This window comes from Musca vetustissima, unplaced genomic scaffold (genome assembly GCF_032173495.1).
Source record: "Musca vetustissima isolate MV318-11 ecotype Yass unplaced genomic scaffold, APGP_CSIRO_Mvet_v1 utg16925, whole genome shotgun sequence".
Lineage (NCBI taxonomy): Eukaryota > Metazoa > Arthropoda > Insecta > Diptera > Muscidae > Musca > Musca vetustissima.
In genome coordinates, this window is record NW_026883972.1 from 101,399 (window position 1) to 126,596 (window position 25,198).

The 25,198-nt window shown below is 36.1% G+C and overlaps 1 protein-coding gene across 2 annotated transcripts in view; it reads left to right on the forward strand.

Moving 5' to 3' along the window:
• Nucleotides 1-25,198, forward strand: part of LOC133330984 (tyrosine-protein phosphatase corkscrew-like) — a 107,483-nt gene that overhangs the window by 37,788 nt on the left and 44,497 nt on the right. The window lies entirely within an intron of this gene.

Sequence of the window (25,198 nt, forward strand, 5' to 3'; positions counted from 1 at the left end):
TCTATGAAAGTCTCCCTGGCTCTCCAGTTTACACGGCTATTCAGCTCTAAAAACTTCCTTGATTCTTCAATTCGTCTATGAAAGAATCCCAAACCCAGCAGGTCGTCTACAAATGACCCTCTTATCCTTCCAGCGGGTCTAAAAAGATTCTGACCCTTCAGCTCGTCTATGAGAGACTCCTTGGTCTTTCAGCTCGGTTATGAAAGACTTACTGACCTTTCAGCTCGTCTATAAAAGTTTCCTTCATTCTTCAGTTTGACTATGGAAGGCAATCTGCAGGTCGCCCTCTTATTCTTCCAGCAGGTCTATGAAAGACTCAAATCCTTCAGCTCGTCTATGAAGCTTCCCTTACCCATCAGTTCGTCTTTGAAAGTCTTCCTTCCTGTGTTTGCATATAATATTTCCTTGACACTTCAGTTCGCTTATGAAATACTCTGTGGCCATGCAGGTCGTATATGAATGACTCTCTTATTCACGCAGTGGGTATATGAAAGACTCTGGCCCGTCAGTCCTGTGTATGTCGTCTATAAATGGCCCTATTACCCTTCCAGCAGGTCTATAAAAGACTCTGACCCTTTAGCTTATCTCTGAAAGCCTACCTGGTCCTTCAGTTCGTCTGTGAAAGTCTTCCTTACCCTTCAGGTCGTTTATAAAAGTTTCCTTGACCCTTCAACTCTTTTATGAGAGACTGCCTGACCCTTCAGCTTATTTATAAAAGTTATAAAAGTAAAAGTGGATAGTCAGGATATCCATCTCGTTTCTGAAAAATTAGCTGACCTTTCAGATCGTTTATGAAAGCTTTCAGATCGTCTATGAATGTCTGTATATACTTTATGAACAGTTCCCTGCCCTCTAGCTCGATGTACCCTGATGAACCCTGGTGACACTTTAATTTCTTTAAAAATGAAGCTCATATATGAAAGATTCGCTAACCGCATACCTCGTCTAGAAGTTTTCCCGATCTTTAAGCTCTTCAATGAAAATCTTCCTTCTTGACCTTCAGTCCGCTTATGAAAGTCTGTCTGGCGCCTAAGGTTGGATATGAAAGGATGCTGACCCCTTTTTTTATCCCATTTGTGAAAGACAGCCTGATCTTCTTAGTTCGCCTGCGAAAGTGTTTCTAGACCATCAACGCTCGTCTATAAGACCCTATTCATAAAATATCCTTAAATATGCTTAAAGCTAAAGTATCTCTATACATTCGTCTTCTTGATTTTACTTATAAAGACGTCCATATAAGGACTGACTTCTCAACTCAACGTCCATAGAGACTCCCAGTTCTCCCTATATATATTTTCATCAGTGCCTCTAAGTTCGTCTAGAAACGTTCACAAACTCAGTTCCTCTATGAAAATAAATTTTTAGTCTGGTTCATAAAACCTTCATTTTTTAGTCACCAGGTTCTTACAGTTCGCCTATTAAAGTCTCCCTGGCCTTTATGAAAGGCTTCCATGACTCTGTAGTTCGTCTATGAATATGAATATTCTTGCAGCAGGTATATGAAATATTACCTGACCCTTGAACACTTTCACGAAAGACTTTCTGAACCTCGTTTATGAATGTTTCCTTGACGCACCAGTTCGTTTATGAAAGTCTTCCTGACCCTTTAGGTTGTCTATGATGAATTCCCTGATGTTTTTGCTCGGATATGTAATACTCCAAGTCTCTTCATTTCGGAAATGAAATATTGTATGCAAGACATTCCCATTTTTTCCTCATTTGGAACGGCCTGTGCACTTTTTAGCAAGTTATGTGCCTCCAAAAACCCTAATCTTCCAATTTAAAAATATTTAAATCCCACCCTAATAAACTCCAAACAAATTGTGCCAGCATTCCACACACGGAGTCATCGATTTTTCAATGATGTATTGTTTCAATTGTTTATTATTGTCTATCTATAATGGATATATTCATCTTTAAAAAAATAACATACAACAAATGTCTATATCGAATTGTAATAGCTTCTCAAAATAATAAATCATATTTTGAATTGAATTCTTGAGTTACCAAAATTGTATTTTAATGAGCATGAGAATGAATGACACGTCTGGTCTAATGACACAAAAAAATCAAACATCAAATATGTACAAAGATTCCATAGACGGTAGATAACCTTCATTATTTGATCATCTACGCTGCAATAATGGTATTTGTTTTTTACAAGGAAAAGGATCAATGTTTCATAACAAAAACAAATATTTCTCAAGGACTCGAAAAAATTTTCCTTTGGGGATGTGATGTGAAATGGAATCTAAACCCTCAGTTTACCAGGAATATATCTTTTATGAAAAAATACAACACACGTTCGGAAAACTTTTCTTTCCATAAATGAAATATAAAAATGTCAGTTCGGCATGGCCGAACTTTCCTCCTTGACCCTTCAGCCCGTTATGCAGGTTTTCCTGACCATTCGTCGGGTATGAAACACTCCTGGCTCTTTTTATCCAGTTTATGAATGACACCCCAATCTCCTCAGCTCGTCTGTGAAAGTGTCCTTCAACGCTCGTCCAGAAAAATGCCTTTCATATACTTGCTTAAGCTTCTTATAGGTAGTCACTGCTCTAACTCTTCACATAATCTCCCATTACATTGTCTTTTTTGTTTTGGCCTATAAAGACTTCCATATAAAGACTGACTTCTCAAATGAACATCATGAATCCTTCATTCCTCAGCCCGCCGATTCTTATAATTCGCTTATTAGATCGTTTATGAAAAACTACCTGACCGACCCCTTTTTGTTTGTCAATAAAAGCCTTATTCAGATTGTCTTTCAAACGCTCTCTGACCATTCAAATCGTACATGAAAAACTCATGATCCTTCAGTACTCCTATCCTTCTTGCTGGTTATGAAAGTCCTTTTTAGTCTGTGCTCCCCTTTTGAAAGTCTCATTGAAGCTTCAGTTCGTCTATATAAAGGTTCCTGACCATTCAGTTCGTCTATGAATGACAGTCTTATCCTTCCAGTTGGTCTCCAAAAGTCTACCTGTACCTTCAATCTATTGAAGCCATCCTGACCCTTTAGTTTGTTTATAAAGGACTTTTTTAAACGACTCCCTGAGTTCGTGTATAAAAGGCTCTCTAAAGCTTTCAGGTCGCCTGTGAAAGACTTTAGCTCCTTTATGAAAATCTCCCTGACTCTCCAGCCCGTCTATTGAAGTCTCGCTGTCTCTTCACCGCCTGTATGAAAGGATCCCTGACATTCAAGCTCGCTAATCCCATACCTCGTCTAGAAAAAATTTCCCGATCTTTTAACTATTCTCTAAAAATTTCGACTTGGCCATTTCTCTCCGAAATTAAAGGCTCCTTATCTCTTCAGCCTGTTTATGAAAGTCTGCTCTGTTCTTCACACCGAGTATGAATTACTCCTAAGCCTTTTTATCCCGTTTGTGAAAGACACCCTGATCTCCTCAACTCATCTATAAATGACTCCTTGGCCATCAGCTAGTTTAATATACCTGACCCCTAGCTTGACTATGAATGACTCCCTGATGCTTTAATCACGTTAGTGAAAATCTTTCTGTTCTCCTCAGAACGTCTGTGATGTCTATCTGATCTATCAACTTGACTATGAAAGACCCCCTTACCCATTTTGCACGTATGTGATAAGCTAATCTGTGAACGTCTCCCTGTCCCTTCAGCTCACCTATAAAGACGTCATTCATCAACTCTCATGTTGACCCGTTCGGCTAATCTATGAATGACTCCCGAGCCTTCCGCTCTTTTTCGACCTATCAACTCTGATCTTTGGCTAATGACGAGAACTCTCGAAAAATAACGTCACGCCTATCAACTTTCCTACAATATGGTCAGAATTTTGCTGTTTTCAAGTTGTCTGTGCAAGCTACTGCGCAGGCTTCCCACGTTCAGGTACCAGGAGCAACGATACAAACCTGAATCTCTACATCAATAGTATAGCTACGAAGATCAGTTACCTTCCCAACAGTATATTCAGCTCTTATCACGTCGATCAACTCGCCTACAATATGCTGAAAATGTATTTTATAACATCATGCGAACGGAATATCGGCCCACTGCTATTAGTACCTCACCCACAATGTGGCAAAATTTTGAAAATTTGGAAATCCAATAACATGCTAATGGATTTTCCGATTTGATCATGGTAATATTTTTACTTAACCTAGATCAAGTCCGAAGACTGAACCCATCCCTTTAGACACTATGGTAACTCCCCGCAAGTATCAAAATGATCAAGAACAGAGTGTACATTTTCAATAAAACTTTGCACATCGTAATCTTTTTCCCAAACCTAGATTTAGTTCAAGTGTGGTACCCATAGTACACTTTTTAGTAGCAAACGGTCATATGTCATAGCCTGAGGATTTTTATTTGTTGATAACTTTGTGATCGCCTTGTTGTCATCGGTTGCCAACACGATATCCGAATAAAAATAAAAATGATTCAGAAAAAAATTTAGAATCTTAATTTTTGGTTGTTAACCCAAAATGTAATTTAGGTAAAATCACAATAAACTGTTAAAATTTCGTGTTGCCGTGTCACGTAAGGACAATGTCGTTATTATTTTGTTATAAAACACTTTTTAAACTTACAAACAAAAAAACGCGAAATCACGAGGTGTGCAATTTTATTTTTGTCAAATTTATAGCCCAACAAATCGCATTTTTCATTTAGAATAAAATATATATTTTTAAAATTTTACAAAACCAAAAAGCGCCACATCATTGGAATAACCCTTTATATCCATATGCTCTTCTGCATTTGCGAGGTTTAACGAGAATCTTGAAAGTGATGATTAGAGATTCTCATCTGGAAATGGTGTGAGTCGTTGGGTTCTGATCCTCAAAAATAAAATTAGTAGATTAATTAAACATATTTCTAATAAGAATTACTATAATTTTAAAAGCAAAAACATGTTTGCAAGGTTAAGTGTGCCCAGTGTCAATGCCATTTCCCCCATACCCATATTACCTCGAGAGAGTAAACACAAACAGCCACCAGCATTTTCTTTGACATTTCATTTGCGGCTCACGTATTCTTGAAACAAAGTTTAAGGTACCCCAGTTACGATGGCATTTGTGGTGATAAACGCCACGTGTGCCTCCTTTTTTTGTGTGGTTCGGTCAAGGGCATTGTTAATGTGTAAGGATTTTATTACGCACCTACATGCGAAACTTCCTCAATTTGAGGGAATCCTCATAAAAGTATATTTTTAAAATCTTATATTATTAATAATTTTTGAAATCAGGAAATTACACTAATATCTTGCAGAAAATAATATCAATGCATAAGTGGTTAAAAATCTGACGTTAAGTCACCTCTTTACACAGCCTTCAGCTCTTCTAAAAGTAATCAGCTTGGGTAACTACTACAACTAACCTTTCAGATATTCCACAACTACCAGGAGGCATTAGGGATCGTAGTATATTCGGAAGATTACGTCGTCCCATTGCTGATGATCATTGATATTGTGAGTTTCTTCTATCAGAGGAATATGAAATATCCGCCTCACCTCTTGGTCGGCTGTAATGTATGAAGCTCATAATGGCCGATTCCCTGCTTCAGGCTGTCTATTATGCCACTCATTACATTCGTCTATAAGGACTGACATCTCATCTCAACACCCATGAGACATCATTTCCAGTTCCATCTTCTTCTTTATAGCAATTTCCAGCTCAGTTCTCCCTACATATTTTTAAGGCTGTCTCTTTTGTTCATCTAGAAATGTTCACAACAGCTCAGTTCCTCTATGAAAATAAATGCTTGGCCTACTTAATAAAACCTTCATTCTTTAATCATCTGATTTCTACAGTTCGCTTATTAAAGTCTCCCTGACCTTTTCAGTTTGAATAGGAAACTCCCTTATATTTTCAGGTCATCTATGAATTACTTTGCCTTATTTATTAAAGTCACCTTGACTCACCAGCCCGTTTATCAAAGTGTCGTGGTCTCTTCACCGCCTATATGAAGGCTCCTTGACCTTCAAGCCCATATTATTAAAAATACACTGACCCTTAATATTTTCTGATTCTTCAGCTTTTCTATAAAAGCCTTCTTTATCTCAGAAATTAAAGATTCCTTGACCATCCCTTTATTGAAAGACACCCTGCTCGTTTTCGAAAGTCTACCAGTCATTCAACGCTCATCTATAAAAGACCCCTTGACCATCATCACGTTTTTGAAAATATACCTGACCCTTTCGCTTGAATATATTTCGACCATCTATTACCCCAAGATATTGAGTATAACGTTCGACAGCCTTTTCAAGTTGTCTGCGCAAGTCACTGCTGTTTGCGATATACTGAGAAGTATAAAGAAGCTCCTAATGTTGTTGGCCGGTAGCACTCTGTAGAAGTAGAAGCTAAGTCCTCAAGTTGCTGGCAGGCAGAACGGGGCGCTGACAAGGAGACCTTGTTGACCTCTTATACCTTAATAGGCCTGTCAGTGATATGCCAGTGTGGTTTGCGAATGTAAGTGAAGTAGAACAACATTTACACCTGCCAGAATGTCGTACTGAGGACTGCAAAAGGGTGTCTTCTAATGTCTTCAGAAGAATAAGAAGATCATTCCCCACCATCGACACAACCAAATGTTGCCGATGCTGTACCTGCATGGTTGTTGTCAAGAACAATCCTACCATAACTTTATGCGAAGACTTTCTCCGCTCAGGTACGTTAGAAGAGATCTTCATGGTCCAAAGATACAAGTTGTACTGGTCGAAGGTCGGCAGCATTTGGGGCGCTGATAAGAAAACCTTGTTGATCTCTTTTAAAGCAATAGGCCAGATAGGGATAGGTAATAACAATAATTCATATAAAGAAATCACATTTTTAGTCGATTTTGCAGAAGTCAGTAAAAGTCGAAAATCTATTTTGAACAGTTTTGACAAAATCGAAAGATCGAAAAGTCGACTTTTTAGTCAAAGGCAAAAATCAAAAAAGTCTAAAAATCGACTTTTTGGTCAGTGGCAAAAATCGAAAAGTCTAAAAGTCGACTTTTGCGCTCGACTACGTATCTCTAAGGCCATATAGTGGTAAGCCAGTGAATGCTATTATCCGAGGGCATCCCTCATCCATCACTGCAGAGGTGATGCAGCTGCCACCGCAAACACGAGTAGTCCTAACTCAACTAAGATCTGGATGGTGCAACCACCTTAATTCCTATTGGGCACGAATTGACGGCTTGATACCACATGTCCTGCAAGTGAACTAGGATCAAACGACACGTTGACCCTTTTCTTCGAAGCCCAACGAAGCTTACTCAATTCGAGACAATTTTAAGTGCAGTACACTCTATTTTGTGGCTACAACATCCACTGAAAAAAAATCAAATAGGCATTGTTTCTAGACAACGATAGATGGCAACACCATAACCTAGAAGAGGCGTCTGCTGAGCTGGAATAAAAAAAAAAACAATGATTAAAGAAACTAATCGATTAAGGAGATACTAGAGGAAACTGGAACACTACATGATCAAGGACAACAACTAGTGCACAAATTTTAAAGTAGCGTTGTTTCTAGATAACTATAGATGGCAGCAGCGGGACATAGGACGTGCTTCAGTAGACCAATTAGATACTTAGCTGGAATAAGAATGAATGATTAATCGAAAAATGCGTAAGAACACCAATCACTGCACATAATTTAAAGGCGCGTTGTATCTACACAATAATAGATGACAGCACCATAAACTAGGGAAGGCTTCAGAACGCCAATTATCTACGTAGCTAGAATAAAAAAACAATGATTAATGAAACTACTCGATGAATGTGGCTTTGTTAGGGGGAATGGCAACAAGAAATAAGCAAGTTCGCCATCTACTAAACAAAATTCAAATAGGCGTTCACCAGGACCTAGGGCAGGCGTCAGTAGACCAATTATCTACATAGCTGGAATAAAAAAGAACAGTTACTAACGAAACTAATTTGGAACAGTACATGGAAAAGAACACCAACCACTGTAAACAAATTGAAAGAGGCATTATTTCTAGACAACGATAGATGGCATAACCAGGACCTAGGGCAGGCTTCAGCAAACCAATTACCTCTCTAAGTGGAATAAAAAATGACTTACAAAACTAATTGATGAAAGTTAAGATAGGCTTTCTAGACAACGGTAGATGGCAGCACTATAAAAGTCAAACCCCTTCATTCAACTAATAATAATATTAGAACTTTTGGATAGATGAACAATTTAGATCCTCATCGCAATCACTGTTGCATTTAATTTTCTTTCACCAGGTTAAAATTTTCAGCGTACTAATTTTCCATTTATTAAGCAGTACAGTTCAATTTTACAAAACTATTTCTAATAAAATTGCCCGCTTTCAATACTATATCTTAATACAAAACTCAAATAAATAAAAAAATTCTTAAGTCATTAACATCTGCGCAATTCCCTAAGCAATTATAACTGCCAATATATCCACCAGCTATTTATCTTCCAATTCATCCTTTGAATTACAAATATTTTTTCGGATGACGTCGATAATTGTGGTGGCAATTATCTAGGCATCGAGGTAGGCATGCGGATGGGCGGACAGACGGCAATCAACAAATTGTTATAGTTTAATTTTCATTTTTATTTTTTGCTTGCAAATCAATGTGGTCGGGTAAAATATTTCTCCAAATAGAGGAGTGCCCGATGCCAAGTGAAAGATTAATGAACTGATAATTTAACGGCAGTAATAATAACTTGAACACCTTATGGACGTGTGTGTGTATGGATCTATGAATATATAATGGACGGGCGTTGAAATATCATTACGAAAATAATTGGCAAACGAACAAACGGCGTTCACAAATATTATTTCAGAATTTTTAATTATATAACATTAGAAAAAAATAAATAAATAGTAATTATTATTGTTTTATTTATTGCAAAAAATTGAAAACAAAACTAGCATTAGAAATTCACTCCCGAAGGGGGATTTTTTCCCAAAAGAAATTTTGTATGATTTGCAAACAGAGCAAATGCTAAACGCCAATAAATGTGGGCAGCTGCCTCCTCCTTGTGGTGTGGTTGTTGTTGTCGTTTTTCATACTCAGATCTAAAAGAACATTTTGTAACCAATGCACGTCGGTATTGTATGATCATGACGACTGGTACTTTTAGTCGTCGCTACCGTTGTTGTCATCGTCGTCGATGTCGTTGTCATTTTAAAGAAGAACACAGAAATCGTTCGTTTTGTTTCTCACAACAACACTTCAAAAAACCGCAACGAAAAAAAATCCCACAACTGTTAGAAAAAAAAGTTATTCAATTTAATTTATTTTTTATTTTGATTAAGGAATCGTGCTCAAAGTCACATACGCCGCCTTGTCGCAAAGAGTCAGGCTGGCAGGCAGGCAGCTATATAATCATCGCCAGAGTCTCTAAATCATTGTCTCAAAAAAGAGAATACGCACAAAGTTTTTTTGTTTGTTTGACCAAAGTTTGACCAAGCGATCATTCAACCACCGTTTTCCATGTCCAAATGGGGTGCCCCGATTTTTTTTATATATTTGAAATGGTGATTTACCCACCCACCTATCTCTCTGTCCTGATATATTTTTGTTTTCGACAGTCTGTTTGTTTTGTACATATCACGTTTCGTGTGTTCTAGCAACACTACTGTTACGTGTCTAGTTGGGGTTTTGTGTAACCAAAGCTTTGTATCACCAAGCAATAAACCTATTTCCAGACAGTTTTGGTAATATTTTTCACCCCGTAAATGGTTAACACAGGCAGTCTTCATGGAAAATTATAAATGGTTATTGTTTCGAATAAAAATATATTTCTTGGCTTGTGTCAGGTTCTGTATAACACATGCCGCCGAATACACGATGTTTGACCATGTTCGTTGTCTCGACAAAAGAAATCTGATAAAAGAATCAATCAGAATGCTAGGATTACATTTTACGACTCATTTCAAAACTCTGCTTTCGATGAGAATAGAATAGTAAAAGTTGGGATAAGTTCGGCAGGGTCTATCTTTTATATCCTGCACCATGTAATATGATCATTTTATATGGGGGCTATGTCATAACATGGACTTACAGCGTAAATTTTCTTCCTAGAGGATTTTTATACTAATTCATATAGTTAGCCTGCAAAATTACAGGAACCTAATAAAAAACGTAGTTAGGTTCAAACGCGTCGAAATTTTTTACATTCAAAATAGCTAAAATCAATCGGGATATTATTGCTATACCACGGTCAATTTTTCGTAGGTATATTTGACACCCATTGATAAAATTTAATCATTTCGTTTGAAAATCGTGCTTAAAATTCCGTTACATGGGGCCAACTTTGAAACATACGTTATTATTGAAGCTTTTTTATCCAATGAGAATCCAAAATACAAAATTATAGCCAATTTTACTGAATATGGCAGCTACTTTAATAAGTAAAACAATATTGATCATTTTTGGTAGGAACAATTTTCACACAATGAGAATTCAAATTAATACAAAATTACAGTCATTTTGCTTACTATCCCTAAAATATCGAATACTGTTATATGGGAGCTGTCCTAATAAGTTGTAATTTTTTATTCAAAATGCAGAAATTTGCCTGTATAAAGCAAGCATTGATCGATATATCCCATTTTAAACATCATACATCCAAGGAGTTATAGCAAAGTACACTGGTGGTCAAAATAAATCAACTACAATTCCAAAGATACATTTTTCAAAAATAAACATATCGTGTTGGGATTTAGATTTAAATCGTGTACTGCAATCACTGAAAAAAACAAAAGCATAAGTGAAAAATTGATTTTGAAATAAATAAAAATGTATGGATAAGTAAATTGTCTCAATTTTTGCTTGGACAAAACTAAAGCAGCTTTACGGTATAAACAGATGAGCTCTGATTTTTTTTTACCGTTATAATTACTACTTTTTGGTTTCTACAGCTATTTCGATTCTTACAGATCAGTATTAAATAACAGATCAGACTAAAAAAATTATTAGCGAAAATGATTTTGGAAAACTATTCCATGAAAAAATCAGTGATTTCTTATAAGTCAGTTGTGACAGTTAATCACAGAGGAGGACTGCAAATTAACATCACTTCGTAATAATCAATAAATTGTCAAAGCAGTAAAAAATTCCCATTTAAGAGTACAATGGAATTGGTGAGAGGGTTGTCGATTGATATAATCTAAAGAACAGGGCGTGGACGAGCTGTGGTAGCTCAAAATGATCAAGAAAGCCCTTTTATTTCTGAAAAGAATCGGAAAGCCAGAATACCTTTCGCAAAAGTTCATATTAATTGGAATCCGACTCAGTGGAGAAATATTATGCTCTCGGATGAATTAAAGTGGCGTAATAAAAAATACTAGCTATGCTATTGATTATTAGCAAAATTTTCTTATTTATAGGAAAAAAACAAAAAGTTGCTTTAGTTTTGACCAAGCAACAATTGGGTTAATTTACTTTTCCATAGACTATTTTTTATTTCAAAATTCAGCCTGACTATTTTGCAAAAACAAAATACAAATGCTATCCCCAATAACCCTCCAACACTACTGAAGTTGTAGACGAGGCTTGGTCATACTGGGAAATGTATTGTAGTTGTCTGCAAATGCCTTGTTGACCACGAAGTCAGGCTTCAACGAAACGAACTTCTCATTGGAGTCGTATCGCTGGTAACTTAAGAACTTCGAATTGTCATAAGAGACATTTGGGTATGAAAGGTTTTTTGTAAAGAATCAATAAATAGCTTCTGTGGAGAATATCCCAACAAAAAACTAAGGGAACTGATAAGGATCAGTGGCGAGATCCGAAACTATAGTCTTTCCTGCCTTACCCCTCGGCGGACAATGCCATACATTCCCCACTAATAAATAGTTGTTTTTTATAAAAACAAAATACTGGGACTCAGCCTGACTGTTTTGCAAAAACAAAATATTTTTTGTTTTTTTTTAAGAATATATTACCTATTTATTTCAGAAAAAAGCTTTCACTATAATTTTGGTATCATTTATTACCCTTTGTACTCTTGTAATACTTATTTCCAAAAAATCAAATATACTTTCACCCAAATCTAAATTTAGTACCAGTTAGTACACATTAATACATATATCTATCTACCTTAACAATCATAAGTACAAATTTTCAAATGTACCCAATCTTTAATCTTTCCAAATTTCAGAATTCCAACTTATTACCATTTAGTATACATAAGTTCAAATTTCCATTACTACTATCATGCAATCCAATGGAAATCTTTTTACCCAATTTAAGGATATCGGTTCGCCCAAATGTTCAAATTGTACCAAATTTAGTACGCATAAGTACGAATTTCTCAAACAACCAACATACCTCAATTCTACAATGCAGTAGTAATCTTATTTCCAAATTTCAGTGTTCCAGCTCTATCGGTTCATCCAAATCCAAATTGTACCAAATATAGTACCATTTAGTACTTTTCGTACTTATAAGCACAAATATTCAAAACTACCTATATACCCCAATCCTACTTTCCGATGGTAATATTAATTTCCAATTTCAGAATTCCCACTCCATCCGTTCCTCGAAATTCAAATTGTACAAAATTTGATACTGCTTAGTACTATTCGTATGCATGACTACACTCTTTCAAAACCATCTCTTAATATCGACCCTACTTCTCAACCTTGATTCGCATTCCAAATTTCAAGTTTTTAGCTCTATCCGTTCACATGCTACGAAATTGTAACAAATTTAGTACATTTTAGGACCTTTCTGATACTTATAGTTCGAATTTCCGAAAACCTTTTGCTACATCTATTCTACAGTCCATCAGTGACCCTCATTTCAAATTTTTCATCAATGAATTTGTCCTCCGAGGTACTTGTTTTAGACCGCTGTCGTAACACTGTGCTGTGTTATGTACGAAACATATAAGTAAGTCCATTAAAATAACCTCATGTAATTCTGCGAATGCTAATATTTTACAACAAATTTTGAAATACATACCCCTCCTGAAAGTACGTCTTATATTTTTCTACGTATCACAACAATAAAATACCCACTCTATCATAAAATAAGATATTAAAATTCTTAGAATTGGGATTTCCCATTTAAGTGAGTACTTCATTTCATTGAAAACATTTTTACAAAAGTAATTAATTTTCTTCATCATAATAATAATTTAAAATAATTTATCAATAACCAGCGACCATAAAAATAAATTCATACAGCCAATCCCATAATTTTCTTACTAGAACGTCAGAACGTCACAAATGAAAGTTTGAATTTTACAAAGTTAGTTGCACCAACACAGGCATGTTTATGTCCCGATCTTCTGGAGTTTCCATAAAATTTATTTTTTTATTACTAATTGGTATATTGATTGTACATATAATAAATTGTATTTATCATAAATTTGTTTTTGTTTTTGCAGTAATTTTAATAAGTTTTTTTTTTTCATTAGAACACCAACAACATTCAGGTTGGTAAGACTCCCCGCCTGAATGGTCAAGGTAAAAGTAAAGTTCATTCCATAAAAATTTACCTTTCTCCTCATTTGTGCTTTGACTTTTCACATTTTAATTGTCGTTGTAAAACTGTGTGTTGTTGTCGCTGCCAATATCACTACTGACTCCCGCTCTCCTCTCTCTTTCTCTTATTTCTCATCGCTTTGTTCGTGTGAAAAATCTACATTTCTGTTTAATTTGTTTTGTCTCCCCTACGCCCTCTCTAGCTGCCCCTAAGGTGAAATATTGTGTGTTAAGTGTCACGCCTTAAAACATGTGCTGCCTGACTGGCTGGCTGTTTGACTCTGGTTGAGTTTCTGGATATACGACTAACTTACACAAGGTTGACTGTTGTCATATGTTATTATGTAAAATCCTGATGAGTAGGTCAATTAACCAGATGTTCAATTTCCATTGTAATGTTTAGTAGGAAAGCACATTTCATCATGCTCCCAACTTCATAGCAAAATGTTTCATTAATTCTAGGAAATGGGAAATTTTAGTTGATGACATTTTGAAATTTTCTGTGGGATCCCCAGTTTGGTGTCATAGAAGTCGCACTGCAATTTTTAAAGAGGACTAATGATGATCCTATACCATGATAGAAGGTTTTCGTCGTGAAACATATTATTGGAAACCATTAGGTCCTCTAATAGAAAGCCAAAAATATTTTTATAGAAGACAAATCTTATTAGTGAGCAATAGGTCTTCTTAATGATAGGCAGGTATAAAATAGGTAGGTCTTCCCTCAGAACGGCAGCTGGGTCTTATTGACTCAACCAGAAACCAGAGGGAAATAATCGCCTAGTACTAGGATATTTCAATACCCATCAGAAATACAACAATCAGCCCATGGTAACGGCTAGATGGCTACACGTCTCTGACTGAACAAATATAGTGGCACCTGGTCCGATAAACGACGTAACTTGGCAACCCATAATTTTTCTTTGTTCTAACCAGCTTTCCGTCAACAGACCTCATATCATCTGAACGCCGTACTATATCCATGGACAAACTTATCCATCACCTTAGATCCTCGGGTAGCCAAGAGAAATCGTAAAATCGTCACAACTGAGTGCGTAAGGTAGTGCGTAAAATCGTCACAACTGCTGCCTCTCGCTATATACTGGACGATCTTACTTGGAGTCAACAGGCTAGTTGGCAAGCATAAAAGACAGGCCAAATGGAGGGAGTGCGGTACTTTACATCTCCCAACCATGGATGTACCACCACAATTTACGAAGGAAGATGTTGGGTACATATTTTGAAACGCTATGTCATCCAAAGCATTGTGCCGGATGAAATTTCCATGGAAATCCATAAAAAAGTGAACCTGGAGATGAGTAGCCCTCAATGTGATATGCACCACCCACATAGCTCCTCCTATAGATGAGAAGTTCTCCAGTAGTCAAACATAAACATGGTCGCTTAAACAGATTGATGAACCCGAAGTTGTGTGTTTGGTTACTAACCTCTTAATAAAAAATAAAGAATCAATTTTACGAAACCTGGCAAGGGTACCAACGGAGATGAATTGCACAGGACGAATTCACTTCTTTCGCTACTCTTCCTATCAATTAAAAGCTGTTTTCCAGTTAGCCAGACTAAACCAGAATGATAATGTGGTCAGATATTTTCTGCAGAACTGCTTCTCTTCTATCCTTCTCTTATTTCACACCACCGAAGTCCACATTCATACCGTTCACCACATTGATAGCTAAAATAAAGCCCCTAATGAACGTAATGGTCGATAAAGAACATGTTCCGACCAACAATTTCCCCAAGTTATTGGGTGTAACGTTCGATAGTTTTTCCAAGTCACTGCAGTATGTGATATGATGTGAAAGGGGAATATGGACTTCAAGTCGCTCATCGGCAGTACTTGGAGCGCTGACAATGATACATTTTTGATCTCTATGCGACATCTATATGATTTGCGAATTTATACCGTGAAAGAACATTTAAATCGGTTAGAATTTCGCCCAGAGAACTGCCACAGGGTATCTTCTTATAACTATCTTCATGAAAGGGCGAAGATCCACACAAACAAATGTTGTCGCTTTGATATTACCGGATATACCCCTGCCATAGATTTTTGAACTGTCTTCCCCTACACTGAAAAGTCGTAAGATATATTCTAGTGAGAGACCTATGCAAGATCCATAGGTCTATCAGGCAGATCAGAAATGCAGTCGAGCCACGGCAGTAGAAAATACCATTTCAATGATACTTTCGGAGAACACCCCTCATCCATAGAAGCGAAAAGGATTCGGTTGTTAAGACAAACACAAGTAATCAGCTCAATTCCGACTGGGCACGAATTGATGGTACAATAACTAACAACCAACCGTCCTGAATTTGAATACGGAGGAGTCTTCTCGAATATGAATTATAGAAAAACAAAAGGACTTATATTAGAAGACCCGTAGATCTTTTTTATGGGAGTTCAGTACATTGTTCTGAAAGTCCAGTAGGTATTATTTTAGAAGACCTGTTAACCGACTTTTTATGGAAACCCTTCTTATAGAATATTATCTTACAGAACACCAGCTGGTATTCTTATAGAAGACTATTAGGTCTTCTAATAGAATACTATTAGGTCTACTTATAGAAGACAATTAGGTCTACTTATAGATCTACTTATAGAAGATTATTTGGTCTTCTTATAGAAGGCCATTAGGTCTGCCTTTAGAAGACGAGTAGATCTTTCTATAGAAGACCATTAAGTTTTCTTAAAGAAGTTCAATAGATTTTTAGATGTTTTTTTCTCAAAGATCAGTAGGTCTTCGTGAAAAAGACCAATAGGTTATCTTATAGAATAACAGCAGGACTTCTTTTGGAAGACCAGTAGTATTCTGTAACATGTTAACAATATTCGACATTGTTTATTTTACAACAATTTCATTTGTTTGTTTTGTTGTTTTTACAATAACAAAAGAAAATTAAACAAATCGAATGTTGTTAAAAGTTACAGAATAGGTCTACAGATGGTCTTCTTGTGGAACATTAGTAGGTCTTCTTATAGAATATAAAGTAGTCCTACTCATTGAAGATATGTAGATCCTCTTATAGAGGACAAATATACACAAAAATATGAATATTTTTATAATTTCATTCATAGTTAATTTTTTCCCTTACTTGGTGTTTGTTATTTCTGCCAGCGTTTATTGGTGTTACAGAATTCGCATATGTAGTTTCCAAATTATTCCGATATAAATGCTTAATACAGTATATGGAACAAGTCTTGATACGAACAACAAGCCCAATCGAATATTTAAAATTGAATATGATTGTCATCAAAACAATCATAACAGAACATATGAAAATGTAAGTAAATACGAAGAAACGAGACAAAACATAACGAAGATGAAGAAAATGTCAAATCAAAATAAAAAATTTAAAACCACAAAGAATTTCTTTGTCATAGAAAACGGCTACCAGCACCAAACAGACAGACAACTCCAAAATGCAGAAATCCCGACATTGTTAACACTTTCTGAACATGTAATATACTAATTATTTTTTGTGTTAAAGATAAAAAATGTCTTCTGATAGAAAAACAACAACAACTTTTCGTATAAAAGACATATAAGATTTCTTATAACATCTCCTTATGAAATACCTAGAAACCTGGTATTTCATCGATAACATTGGGAGCTATGGCCATTTGCCCCTATTCCATTACCCAATTAGAATAATGCGCAAAAGTTTTATTGACACAATTTTTTTCCATTGTTACAACAAATTAATTAGCCAACAATTACATTTCCGTCTTATCGCAGTTTATCTTGGTCATTACACGGACAATGGACGAAGTGTCAAAACTTGCGTCAATGATTTCAAAACGACACTGGAAAAAATCATTGACAAGAAACATTTCCTTTGATTGACGTTTTATGGACGGTTAATTCAAATAAAATATAAAAAATCACATTTAATGTCGGTGGTCGATAATTATTCAAGAGAGTTTTCTTGTTTTCCGACTGACTCACTACATTTTGTAAAATGCAACAAAAAACAAATAATAAAACAAAGACCTTTAATCAAATGTAGGAAAAAACACAGAAGCTTTAGACGGAGTGCGGGGTAATTTTAACCATTTGAGAACAAAGTCATTCATTCATTCTTTTTTAGGTTTACCGCATTATTTGTTGTTGTTTTTGTTTTTAAAACGCCTGTCAATATTTTTGTTTTTGTCATTCTGCCATGGCTGAGCGACTATGTGACTTAGCGTGCGGTTTGATGTCAGTGGCTTTGGTTAAAACCAAACACTCACAATTCTCACCTTTTTTTGTGAATTAGGATAATTAAATTGTTTTTGCATTTTAACACAGGGGGTGCGTGTGTGGGAGAGGGTCCTAAATTTAATTAACATTAATAAGCATTTGTGGGAAGGCCTACTGACCAAGCATGTTTCCAAATACGTTGCCACAAATATTTTTTTTATTTTAAGCTATTAGCCATGTACCTCTTTTCATGGCCTGTTGATCATAAAAATGCAATATGGCAGTCACCTGAAGCTTTTTTTTTGCCAAATCAAGCAAATTGAATTGTATGTCTGCCTCCAACCCTCATCTCCGGTTTTGTCGGTTTTTTTATAGAAGATGAACAAAGAATTTCATTGTCAATAAAATCTTCCTTAATTTTAAACAGGCATCGTGAGATGGCAAATATCGCCTCACTTCCCCGTTTTCCCATAATTAATTCTTAAAAAAAAACAAAATCATCTGTGAAACCAATTAAAATTTATAAATAACGATATTTAGTCCTCTGTGTTATTATAGGTTCTTGAACTTCGTCTTCTTCTGGTTTTGGTGGTTTATTTTCCTTGAATTCAAAACAAAGCTGTAAACATTACATAATTTTAAGGAAGATACGTTTTCTCTCCCATCACCTTTTCTCTTTGGCGATATTAATGATCGTTGGATTCTGACTTTGCCTTGAATCCATGCCACTGAAAATTATGACTTTTTTGGCACTGAGATATCTCATCAGTCTGATATAAAAATCGAAACATTTCAAAGGAAATGTAATTGATGAACCAAGTTTCTCGAACTCCCTTGGGAATTGGGACAAATGGAAAATTTCCTTAATTAATTATTAAATATGAAATTTGACATAATAATTGATGGCCCTCTTGAAATCATTTGGACTTATTTCGAAGTCCAAATGGTTTCAACGTTTTGAAATTTGGCGGGTTGTTTTTGTTCAAACTGAAACACAAGAAAATAGATCCATTGGCAGAAGGTTACAACCTGTATGGGCTGTGTCCAAAGGAAATTTGGAGACAGGAGAGTATACTAACCTGGGAAGGTGAATAGATGCAACGAGGTTATATTTCATATGCTAGGTATGATGTCTAATAGGAATGCAGGCGGTTGCATCATCCCGATCTTAGGTTTACTGAAACTACTTGTGACGAGGAATGGTCTCGGGGTATAGCATTCATGCGTTATTGTTCTACACCCAGGTCGGCTAAATCTCTATGAATACTCCTAACATAGCCGTCAACCAGTCATGTCAGGAGAGATCTTTTAGAGCGAAAGGTGCAATATCAATAGGTCTGTCAGGCAGATCTGAAATGCAGTCGCACATGTAGCATTTCTGCATGAATGGTAGGCCTCCCGACCTAGAGGTTCACGCTTGATCATTAAGATCTCTGTGACGTACCTAGGTGAAGGAAACCAGCTCGTAAGGTTGTACAGCATTGACCACATTTAGTTCTTTCGATTGAAGGAAATGATCATCGCCTTCTCATGCATAGGTGACATATGTAGACCCTGTTGTATTTGTGCTTTCTACAGTCCTCTTAAGATAAGACTGAATTAGACCCTAACACTTCGAGACGGATCATTGACCGATTGTGGAGGAAATTGATGCTGAAGAATTTGTCTTAAAGGTCGAGGAAATTCGGTCAGCTTGGTAAAGATCCAAAGAGAGAAAATAAAAAAGTGAATGCTATCTCCGAAGTAGGCTGCGTCAAGGAAGAAGGCGGTGACGGCGAGATATTTGGGCGTATTGGCTTCGGTTCTGGGTGCAAAAGCTACATAACGATGGGGTGAGGCTATGGGGTCTTATTCAAAGGCTCGGCCCCGAGCGAAGACATAAAAGCTCTACTAGGGATAGATGGATGAAGCTATTGGAGAAGGAATCAAAAATGGCAGGAAGGTTTAGTCCAGCCCAAAAGAAAATTGCCAAGCTTCAATCGACATTGGAAGAAGAGCGACGAAAGTTTATGTTAGCGAAGCTTGTGGCCGATATGCTACGATAAGTTACGTGCAAAAAATGGGGAGCTCTAAAAACAACGAAGGACGCCAATGGTTGACTTGAAGAATGGTTGCAGTCGTAACAGGCAAAGGATGAAAAGGCTAAAGACAAACGCGTTCAAGAATTCAAAGGTGCGAATGCAGAGAAAGACCAGACTGCAAAAAATCATGGGAAAAAATTAACTTTTGAACGAACTGGCTCTTTCGGAGAATACTTGTCGGTAAGCAGAGGCCGAATTCGATAAGTTGGACCGACTAATGGTTGTCTTGAAGAAATAAAAAGTCGCTGCAGGCAAAGGATGAAGAGTCTAAAGACAAATGCCGCGTATTAAAAAAGCAAGTTCGAGAACTTAAAAATGAATTGGTTGCGACTGCAGAGAAAGCCGAGACTGCTGGAAAATCAGGGGAAAAGAGGAAAGGAAACTTTTGAACGAACTGACTCATTCAGAGAAGACCCGTCGATCAGCAAAGGCCGAACGCGATAAGTTGGCCAGACTAATGGTCGCCAATGCCAGTAAGTAGCGGGAAATGTTGGCGATTAAAAAGGAGTATGTTGTGGCTGATACGGGGAAACCTGTTATGGAACTGGGTGCAACTTAGTTGCCGGTGAACATTGAGCATGTCCACAAGAAGTGTGAGTCGCCAGTGGATAATTGTTTAGCCGGTATGAAGATGAAGCCGGCGGACAATAGTGATGAACCGACAGCACAACATGATTGGGTTTTGCAAGCAAAAGCCGGTGATCGCAGATGTTCCGGCCAAGTTGGAGCCTGTGGCAAGTTGGAGCCTGTGGACAAAAATGACGAACAATCAAAGGAAGTGTTTGTTGCCAATAAGAATACCAAAGGAGTTGAGCAGGCAAAAAGAGGGAGTTTGTTTAATAAAATGAAGTCTATAAAGAGAATTGCCTATGGTCCTGACTTGAAGCGAGAGGGCAAATATGTGGAGAAGCCAATTGGAAATCGTGTGACCGAGAATCTGAAGAATATAAATGGCAATAATTCAGCCTGGAAGAGGAAACCGGCAGATAAATGTGGAGGAAGCTAGTTGGAGAAATAACGGTGGTAACTGGATGCGATCACCTAGCTCTTTTTAAATTTACTTTATATATAAATTCTTATATTTTACAATTTTTATATGTTGCAATAGTTTAGTTTGGCCCGCAAGAATGCACATGAGTTTAAACAATTGTTTTAATCTGATTTGACTCCAACTCTGGAGCCATTTTTTTTTCTACGACAGTGCTTTTTAAGAACCCCATTTCCCAGGTGGTCGTAAAACCGTTAATGTTTGATTTTAACTCCAAAAGATCGGGATACGTTAGTCGATTTTCGACTATTGACAGAATTCCACTAGCATCTCTGTTAACTACCGACATTTTTCTCGTCAATTAATTTTCCACTCAATAAAAACAAATATTTTTGCATTGAAGAACTGTGTCATTAGGTTAGTAATATTAATAAAAGAAAAAAATCCCCTTCTTAACAAAAGAAAATATAAGGAAATGTGTTTTAAGAGATCTCTGACGCAATTAATAAAAAAATGTTTTATAAATTTAAGTGTTGTAATAAACAATACAATCTCAACACATGTGATAATTTTTAAATATGTCAAGTATCGATTTAATGACCTAGTGGGAGATATTCCTGAAGGAATGAAAATTAAAAATAATAATAAAGCAAGCGACAGCAAATGTAATTCCGAAATCGATTTTATGACTATTACTTCCAATATTGCTTAATTGGGAATAAATTCCAGCAGAAAATTTGACGATGTTAAACTGTAGAACAAAAATATACACAGAAATCGTATACTATATGGATAGTGTCAATGTCCGGATTTCTGGATTTTTTTAATGTAAGCCATTAAACATTAAATACTGGTTTAATGTCAGAGAGGTTCTATGGCACAGAAACTATTTGTCGTTTTGATTTTATGTTTTGTTCTTTGCTTTGTCTTGTCGCGATGTTCTTGTTTTGCGTCATTATAACAATCCTATACAAAGTTAAAATTTCGGTTGAACTTGTTGCTCTTGTCAATATTTATTTGGCATTTATATCGACATAATTTGAAAAATACATATGCGAATTTTATAACACCAAAGGAGAGGCCGGTAACAAATAAAGAAACAATAGAATGCAAATTTAGATGCAATTGGTAGAGTGGAGAAACCGCGATATTAAAAAAAAAACAGTAGACAACAAACGGTTGAAAAATTAACAAACACCAAGTGAGGGGAGAGACAGAGGACGATATCAAAACAAAACACAGCCGAACAATGAATGGTGGTGACTTTTCCTTGAGAGGAATACATTTGTTTTTGTCAATAGAGAGAGAAAATGAGAGCAAATAGTGCCAAAGTATGAAAATAGTTTTGATATTAATGAAATATTTACATTTTTTGACTTTCTTATAATTATAGGAAATTTTACTTGTATTCCAAACGAGGTACGTGTACAATATGACAAAAATAAACCATGCATGAAACTATCATATGTTCTTTACCATGACAATGTGCAATATCCCCAACTATACGCCAAAGTAGAAACAAAAGGCGTATGTTAGAATAAGAGGAAATCGCTCAAAATGTGTTCCAGGCACTCATATACTAGGTCTGTCATATACTAATCAAGATATGGTTAAGCTGCAGCCTACATGTCATACCTACATCAACATAAAGTAAGACAAGGACTTCGCAAGGAGGGATCTTATCACCACTCCTCTGGGTTACCACTATAAATAGTTTCTTGAGAAACGTTGACACAAAAAATTACTATGGGCAATTAATTCTTTAGAAAAATATTTGAAGACTTTTCCACGAAACATTGGTCCTTCGAGCTGGATCCAAAAAGCTGGCAAAATTCCTACGACCTTTAAGATAAATACTGAAGAATTTATCTTAAAGGTCGTAGAAATTTTGTCAGATTTTTGGAAATCTATACTTCTGATGAGAGAAATACACGGGCTGGAATATTACCTGGAATTCTTCCCACGGAAGAAGAAGGAGGGTGCAACAAGGAAAATGGTGGTGACATCGACGGCCGATCAAATGATCAACAGAAAAATAAGGTATCCTCTCGATGCTATAGATAATGTTTTCGGAATAATATAAAGATACGTAGACATAATGTTGGAAACCATGGAGGAGTGCGCTATAGTAGCCTCAAAATAAGAAATTAACAGCTCAATTTTTAATAGGAGTTGCAAAATAGCAGCAGGGCTTATAGTTAAGCCCAACAATTTGTTGAAAAGCAAAGGAAATTGTTCGTTATAAGATGTAAGAATTGACGTGACGAGCTGAGTAGTGAAAGGGCGACGATTAAAGACTTGAAGGACAAAGAAAAGACTATGAACCGTAACTATACCGATGAATTAAACGAACAGTTCGAAAAGGTTAGGCAGGACAGGCGGGAATTATGGATAAATAACGGCAAGTAGAAGGTCACCTGAAAATAGCGGTGTATGAAAATCAAAAAAGCTCAGCTTGAAGTGAAAGCCTTTGAATTGGAAGTGAAATAACTTTGGCAAGATGAAGCAGGCGAACATAGGAGACGAGAGAACCGAAATAACCAATAAATGATGACTGTCTTAAGGGGTTCAAAATTAGAACATGTTATTCTGGTTCAACAAAGCTATCGTATGAACTGGGATAATTACAATCGGTGAAGATCTTCCTTATTTTCCAGCTTGGTTGTTGCCTAAAATATGCGATTTTTCAAAAACAAAAATTTCCTAGGTAACGCATTTTGCTAATATTCGAGCGATGCCAATAATCCTAGTTCATATATGTACTTTTTTAATTGAGATTCGGATGTTCCAGTGATCGGCAATCATGCGCTCCATCGAAAAGAAGGACTTTTCAATAATTAAAACTCGGATGAGTGAACAGCCAAAGTTAGATGATATGGCCAAAAAGATGAAGACTGCGATCAAAGATGACGACCAATCGAAAGCAAAAATTACGAAGACAGCGGTCAACGATGTTGAGCCTCCAAGGAAGAACGATTACATTGGCGCCTAAAAGGACCGCCATGGAAAATAAAGATGGTGCAGAGTGTGTGACACCGTTTCTCATTACTTTTTAATGACTTAAAAAAAAAAAGATTTGCAATATTATTGTGATATAATTTTGTTTGTATATTTATTTTTTCCAAATTTGGAGCCGTATTTTCAAATCATCTAAATTTTTGTTAGATAAGAAGGGTTGAACCTAAATAAATATTTAAATAAAAACAAATTCCATTATATCACCCTGAAAAGTTCTGTTGTTTGTTCAAATGTTGTGGAACACAATGACGTATTGGCTATGAATCACGTGACACGATTTCTTCTGTTAGATGTTGAGTCACGTGATAGACACTATGTCTGCGGTTTTTTGCTCATATTCTATTTCTTTATCATTATTTTCTTATTTATTTTTTTTTTCTAAAGAGTCAATAACAATTTATTTCGAATATTTTAAATATTTCTGCCATTCAAAAATATTTGCATAACACTTCTGGTAGAATTTTTTTTTATGAAACATGTTTTAAAGAAAAAAATTTAGGAGTTGTATTTTGCATAACAAAAATATAATAAATGGTTTTTATACCCTTCACCACTCTGTGGTACAGGGTATTATGTCTTTGTGCATATGTTTGTAACAGGCAAAAGGAAACGAGATAGACACATGGTTCCTTTTGAGAATATGCATAGAATCACTTTCTGAGTCGATTTATGCATGTCCGTCCGTCCGTCCGTCTGTCCGTCCGTCTGTAGATGTTAAATTGTAAACAAAGTACAGGTCGCATTTATGATCCGATTTGGATGAAATTTGGCACAAGTCACTTATTCGGCCCAAGGACGAACCCTATTGAAATTGGGAAAAATCGGTTCAGATTTAGATATAGCTCCCATATATATATTTAACCGATTTAATGTAAACGGACCCTATATATCTTTCGATTTGCACGTAATTTGGTACAGCCTAATCATTTAGGTCTAGAATGATGTCTGCCAAGTTTCGTGAAAATCGGTCCAGATTTAGATATAGCTCCCATATATAGTTTCGTCCGATTTCATGTAAATGGTGCACCAAAGTCCCTATATATCCTTCGATTTGCATGAAATTTGACATAACGTACTGAATTGAGCCTAGAGTGATGTCTGCCAAGTTTCGAGAAAATTGGTCCAGATTTCTATATAGCTCCCATATATAGTTTCGTCCGATTTCATGTAAATGGTTCTCCAAAGTCCCTATATATCTTTCGATTTGCATGAAATTTGGCATAACGTACTGAATTGAGCCTAGAGTTATGTCTGCCTTGTTTCGTGAAAATCGGTCCAGATTTAGATATAGATCCCTTTTATTATAGATTGATTTTAAGTAATTGACGCACCAAGAAACCAATAGGCTGATAGGAACAAAACTTTCTGAAATTAGTATAACCTAACCTGTGACAAGTTTGTTTGAAATCGCTTAATATTTGGATAGAGCTTCCATACATATTTCCGACCGATTTCAAGTAAATTGG